General features: G+C 40.9%; 2 non-coding genes across 2 annotated transcripts; both read left to right on the top strand.

The window, feature by feature from the left end:
- Positions 1–364: 364 nt before the first annotated feature.
- LOC142147606 (U5 spliceosomal RNA) lies at positions 365–479 on the top strand. Its single transcript, XR_012690745.1, has one exon. It is a non-coding gene; the product is annotated as a U5 spliceosomal RNA (small nuclear RNA).
- Positions 480–720: 241 nt separating this feature from the next.
- Positions 721–834, top strand: LOC142147602 (U5 spliceosomal RNA). Its single transcript, XR_012690742.1, has one exon. It is a non-coding gene; the product is annotated as a U5 spliceosomal RNA (small nuclear RNA).
- The last annotated feature ends 6,431 nt before the right edge of the window (positions 835–7,265 follow it).

The raw sequence follows: 7,265 nt of genomic DNA, 5'->3' as shown, positions 1-7,265 counted from the left end.
TTACACGTGCCTTTATTCTCCATCAGCATTATTCAGCTTTTAAACACATCAGTAGTGATTCAGGAGTCTTTAATTAAGTTACTAATTCATTTGTTAAAACTTTATGATTATAATGAATATTATAAACTTCCACTGCAATTACATTAATAAAATAGTACGAACCTTTAATATTGAGTTAAGTGGCAAAAAAAAAAAAAGCTAACCACTTAATTAGAGCCTTCCAGATTTACATTGATATAGGGAAAAACAATTATTGTTGAGGAGCTCTGTGGAAACACACAAACAAATGCCGGATTTGGAATACATCTAAAAACTCCAGCATTGTGTCCAAATGTCAGGTTTTTTTTATCAAGCCTGTTTGGTCATGCTGTGGTTTCCCTTCACACAGCACAAATCTTTTGCCTTTTACTACGTTTTCCATGGAGAGAAGCAAAACTGAATTTTGTCTCAAATTTTGTGTACCCCCAGCTTGCTGGAATTAAATTTTTGTGTTTAAAGACAGAGTGAGCTTGCATACCGCTTGTTAGCTAAATGAGCTCATTTGCATAGCAAGTGCCTGCTCTCTTTCAAACAGAAATGTTTTCTTTACAGTGCTCATTGTTTGAAAGAGCCATGAGCACATGGAAAAAAACTGCTCTTCTTCCTTCAGAGCTGAATCTTCGCTCTCAGGTGAATGAGAACTGTTTTCACTGCACCCAGACAATAAGTGGACTCTTCGTCATGTTCTGGTTTCTCTTCAGAACGTACAAATCTTTCATCTTTTGCTAAATATTTCCATGGAGAGAAGCAAAACTGAGATTTATCTCATTTTTGTATGCCCCAGCTGTCTGGACTTTCATTTTTGTGTTTAAAGAGAGAGCAGCTTGTTCACCACTTGTTAGCTTGGATGCAAGCTCATTTGCATAGCAAGGTCAGCAATTGCCTGTTTTTCAAACAGAAATGCTTATTTTGACTGTGGTAATTGCTTGAAAAAGCCAGGAGCACGTGGCAAAAAGGGCTTTTAAACACATTTCAAGTGTACGAATCCAGTGAAAACAACATTTGTTATTTTCAAGATCGACTTACTAAATTGATATTTCATTTTTATTTATTTTTTCTTATTTATGAAAGGTTATTAGAACAAATGAAAAAGTATCAGTGCATAACATATAAAACATCGGAGGTAGCAACAAATCAACAGAGATATAATTGTCAATACTATTGTCTTTATCAAATGACCACATTTTTATATAGAGGAAAGAGAACGAAAAAAAAAGAGGCAGAGCAAGGAGCGGTGTGGTTAGAACCACAATAGAGAGAAGAGAAAGAGAAGGGAAAGTGATACCAAAGGAAGGATGTAATAACAGATTTAAGTAAAGGGAAAACAAAATTTAAAAAATGGACAACCATGAGTCCCAAACTTTGTTGAAAGATTTAGAGGAATTGTATATAATACTGGTGATGAACTCCATTTAATGAACATGACATCCGATTAATGATGGTTGGGAGTGAGGGAGTGAGAGAGGGCTATTTTGTTTCCAATCGGCCACAATTTGACAGGTGACTGCTGATATAATATGTTGCGCTAGTTTATTCTGGTGATGAGAGGCAGAGGGAAATCCAAGGGGGAGAAGGAAAAACGTAGGGTCTAATGGGATATCAATCGTAATAAAAGTAGTGATCAGATTTTTAATGTCCAACCAAAAATGGGCAATCCCACCATATACGAAGAAATGTAACTTCATAGATTCAACAGTTCTATATTTATCATTGAGACTATTTAAATAGCCTCTTTCCTTCTAACTCTACATCTCTTGTGATGTCATAATCAAATGGGGAAATGTGTCCGATGATAGAACAAAATAACACCACTTAGCACACTGCAACGAAGCCTCTTGATATTGGTATAGTATATTTCATCTAGCTGCTGCCTGTCCTTTGAAAAACTGTTCATCACACCTGTGGGAAACCTCTCTCCCAGACTCAGAATAAAAGTGCCCTCACTACTTGTGCTACCCTAGTGGATTTAGTTACTATGAAACTCTCCTGCAGATCTGCTTGCTTTCATGCCCAAAAACAGACACAGGGAGCAGTACAGAGACCTTCAACACAACTACATACTCGGGCACCAAGATTCAAAAGCTTTCTACTGTTCATCATCATCACCATTTATTTATATAGTTCCATTAATTCCGCAGCGCTGTACAGAGAGCTCACACACATCAGTCCCTGCCCCATTGGGGCTTACAGTCTAAATTCCCTAACATACACACACGCTTGGGTCAATTTGTGTGGGAGGAAACCGGAGCACCCGGAGGAAACAAACGCAAGCACAAGGAGAACATACAAACTCATCACAGATAAGGCCATGGTCGGGAATTGAACTCGTGACCCCAGTGCTGTAAGGCAGTAGTGCTTACCAGTAAGCCACCGAGCTGCCCACTGTTCCAATTTGTTGTGATTAAAATGCAGGTTGACAATCATGGATACTAGACTTTACATTAGATATGGAGATTCTAACATATAAACTCCTTATCTGAAGGAATATCTACAGTGGTCTGATTTCATGTTACTAGCTATATAGATTTGAGATCTAGGGGTAAATGTATCATAGTCCGGTTCTTTCAACTTGCCGGAAATCAGCGAGTTGACAGCTAAAATTTAAAGCGGCGCAGGCAAACTTGCCTTTACAAGACATAGATCCTTTTAATCAAGTGTGCGCACACATGTTCTACTTTTTCTCTATTTTAATTAACTGTCATTAATAAGCTGGTCCCATTGTGGACATTTCCCCCAAAAAAATTCTCTCATATAGATTTATTTTTATTAAAGGGAAATGCAGAATTCCGTATCAGAGGCTTCTTATATTTTTTACATTTCTCGCTCCATTTTTTTATACAATAATCTTGTTTTTCAACTAGCGCCTCTTTTCCCTTTTTATATTTATATTTTATAGGTAACTGTATAAACAAAAGTGGCGTTGCCCATAGCATTGGATTCTAGCTGTAATTATTCTAGTACAGTTTAGAAATTGAAGTCAAACATCCAATTGTTTGTGAAGAGCAACACTACCTTTTCTACACAGTTACCTGTAGGGCAGTTTGGTAAATGTATTTCCATTAATCATATCATCAGCAAAAAACAAAACCCAATCAATTGTATGACTGATGACCTCTACTCAGGATTCATGGTGTTTTCCTTTTTGTAATCACAGTATCACCAGTTTTTACAAAACTCCCACTTCCAGAGATCAAGCTACCCAAAGAATACATTGGTCTTATTTAGTGATGCGCAGGCTCGATTTTTGGAAAGCCAAGCCCCTCGAACACAGTAAATCCGAGTACTGTGTCGAGGCAGCTCAGTACTCTCCCGCTTGCTAGGATCTAACGATGAGGCAAAACATCAAGATCTCATCGTCAGATTTCATGGGTTTTGGATTCCATAAGTCCCTCCCTCCCCAGGAGATCCAGCGCCATTGCTCACGCAGACACAGGAGAGCTAACATTGTTTTGTACTCTCCAGCCACTAGTCTCAATTTATCCTGCAACACAAAACCTAAATACCTGCCTGACAGTGATTTCTCTACTCAGTTGACATTGCTCAGTAGTCATTTGCCTAAAAAAAACTTTTTTCTATTTTATTCAAATTGCACACTGTAGTGTGTATGCTATCTGACAGTGTTGTTCACAAAAATCACTGCCTGACACTGGGTACTCTACTCATTTATTAGCTTCCAAAAAAGCTACTTTTTTCTATTTTATTCAAATTGCACACTGTAGTGTGTGTATACTATCTGACAGCATTGGTCACAAAAATCACTGCGTGACAGTATGTAAACAAAAGCACATATTTAATTAAAATTGCACACTGTTCTAGTGTGTATTTGACAGCGCTGTTCACAAAAGTCACTGACTCGCGGTGTGTACTCTACTGAGCTGTCATTTGGTAAAAAAAAACATATATTTAATTAAAATTGAACGCTGTTCTTGTGTGTGTATTTGAGAACATTGTTCACAAAAATCACTGACTCGCGGTGTGTACTCTACTCAGTTGTGTACTCATTTGTCATTTGCGGAAAAAGTTTAAAGATCGTTTGAAGTTTTGGACAAATTGTGTGGGTTCATCTATATGGATCATGATCAGTTGACAGAAGAGAAGGAGCACCAACTAGCTGCTGGCACCAGTCATGATTATTCTAGTCCTTCTACGTCATCGACTAAAGGCTATGCTCAAGGGCATAGTGTGCTTAAGTCAGGGAAACTGAACTCCAAAAAATAAGCTTTTACATTGGTAAAGAGAAAAACACCTGTAATAAAGGGAGAGTTTACTGTAGAAAAACATAAAATTGCCAACATGCCATTCTACACAAAATAACAAGCAGTCCAACATCAGCTAGCTCCCTTCTCTCAGCTAGATCCCAGCACCTGCAATCTACACTGTCATCAACCTCACCCCCATCCTTATCCTAATCAGTGTGTACATCATCCTCACACAATATTAATTCATCACCGCTGGAATCTACCATTACAGAAGTCTCCGTACTTTGATGTAATTTCCGGTAAAGGCCTTCCTCTTGGAATTTGTAGTTCATTTTGATGAACACCATCTTTTTCACATATTTAGGAAGTAGCCTCCGATGCCGATCGCTGACAAGGTTCCCGGCTGTGCTGAAAACTCTTCCTGAGTACACACTGGAGGGTGAGAAGCTTAGGTATTGCAATGCGAGTTTGTACATGGGACTCTAAATTGCCTTTTTTTTCCTCCCAGTATGTAAAGGGACTGTCTGGCATGTCTATTTCTAGTGTCTATTTGTATGCTGTCATTACGCTGTCATTAAAATAATCCTCCACCATTCTTTTGTTAAAATTAGGATCAGGTGGAGTTATCGCAGAGGTGTCACAAAATTTAGGCAGTTCTTTTAGACCAGACTCATCTGCATCACCACTGGGTCTCTTGGCAAAGCTAAGTTTTTTCCTAGCAGCATTTGCCTGAGAAACTGAAGGAGGAGACATTGTCATGTCCTGTACCAGTTGAGCTGTCAACTTGCTCTCCAGGAGCTCATTGCATCTCTTGAGACTTGGGCCAGTTGGAAAGAAAGAGAAGACATAACTACTAAACATAGGATCAAGCACAGTCGCCAAAATCTACTGATTCGATTTCAAGATGTTGATAACTCTTGAATCCTGGAAAAGTGAATAAAGTACTTGATCTATAAGTTCGACATACTTAGCGTAATTGTTTTGTTTCATCTCCTCCAATTTCTCTAGCTGCTTTTCCAAAAGTCTAATTAGAGGAATCACTTGACTCAAGCTAGCAGTGTCTGAACTTTGCACCTTGCACAAAACGGAAAATATTCTCCACTGCGCTGGGCTAAAGTACATTCCCCCTCCTTTCCCAGTGTCATGTCATGGCTTGTTGAGTAAGCGTGGATGGCTTTTCGCTGTTCCTCCATCCTCTGAAGCATATAAATGGTGGAATTCAACCTTGTTAGCACTTCCTGCTTCAGTTGGTGGCAGGGCAAATTCAATTCTTCTTGTAGCTACTGCAATTTCCTACATGCTGTTGCTGAATGCCAAAAATGTCGGGCCACAGACAACATCTCCTATATGTCCCTCTCATTTTTTTAAAAGCACTGTACCACCAATCTGATTGTGTGAGAAAAACAGGGAATATGATGGAATTCACCTCGCTGTAATGCTCTCACAATATTGGTGCCATTATCAGAAATCACATATCCTGAGGAGGGTCCAAGCGGGATAAGCCATGTTGCAATGACATCCCTTAGTTTATCTAAGAGGTTGTCAGTGGTATGACTCTTAGTGAAGTCAGTGTGTCACGGGCACTAGGAATTTTACCCAGAATTCACCAGGTGTAGCTTCACTCACAAGAGGCGCGGAGTCTAACGCAGGTCGCGGCCCTCTGGGGAGTGTGGTGAATATACGGAACTAAACAACTGAATAGAAAAAGGAATGTCAATGATATAAATGCAGAGTCTCTGAACAGTGGAAACAATGATAACACGGCAGAATGATGAGCAGTAATAAAAGGAGGAGAGAGTTCCAAAGTGCTTTAGCACACAGGTAGCATACAGCAGGCAAATACTTGACAACTGGAGAAGGTCTATGCAAACAGCCAATCAACAATGTAGTAGGAGAGTCGGCCACTCACAGCTATACTTCAGAGACACTATAGACTTTAGTCCCAATAATAGCTGCTCCTGACAGATGTTAGCGCTGGTATAAAGTAAAGACTTGTCCAGAGATAGATAGGGTACAATGTAACATGGAGCGAACTGCGGCTGGCAGGTATTACCACTAATGTGGAGAGAACACTTGTCCAGGTGCAGGTACGATACAAGGTAACATGGAGCGGTCTGCGGCTGGCAGGTATTACCACTGATGTGGAGAGAAGACTTGTCCAAGTGCAGATACGATACAAGATAGCATGGAGCGGTCTGCAGCTGGCAGGTATTACCACTGATGTGGAGAGAAGACTTGTCCAGGTGCAGGTACGATACAAGGTAACATGGAGCAGTCTGGGGCTGGCAGGTATTACCACTGATATGGAGAGAAGACTTGTCCAAGTGCAGATACGATACAAGATAGCATGGAGCGGTCTGCGGATGGCAGGTATTACCACTGATGTGGAGAGAAGACTTGTCCAGGTACAGGTATGATACAAGGTAGCGTGGAGCGGTCTGCAGCTGGCAGGTATTACCACTGATGTGGAGAGAAGACTTGTCCAGGTGCAGGTATGATACAAGGTAGTGTGGAGCGGTCTGCGGCTGGCAGGTATTACCACTGATGTGGAGAGAAGACTTGTCCAGGTGCAGGTATGATACAAGGTAGCGTGGGGCGGTCTGCTGCTGACAGGTATTACCACTGATGTGGAGAGAAGACTTGTCCAGGTGCAGGTATAATACAAGGTAGCGTGGAGCGGTCTGCGGCTGGCAGGTATTACCACTGATGTGGAGAGAAGACTTGTCCAGGTGCAGGTACGATCCACGGCAAACAGATAGCACGACCAGAAACAGGAAACTCCTAGGTGTCTCAATGGAATGAGGACCAAGAACAGGCAAAGGTAATAGGGCAACAGGTGCCTTAAGTAGTGAGAGGTGATTAATTATCCAATGAGACTAGGAACAAGGTTTTAACAGTCCGTGGTTCTTGCACATGCGCAATCCTTTGATCAAGATGGACGTCCGTGGCGCCAGGCAGGCCCCGGCAAGAGAGAGAGAGAGACCCATGTCTAAAACCAGAGGCACTAACAGTCCGGTGAGTGACACA

This window comes from Mixophyes fleayi, chromosome 3 (assembly GCF_038048845.1).
Source record: "Mixophyes fleayi isolate aMixFle1 chromosome 3, aMixFle1.hap1, whole genome shotgun sequence".
NCBI classification, from domain to species: Eukaryota; Metazoa; Chordata; class Amphibia; order Anura; family Limnodynastidae; genus Mixophyes; species Mixophyes fleayi.
This window is presented reverse-complemented; position numbering and strand designations above follow the sequence as displayed.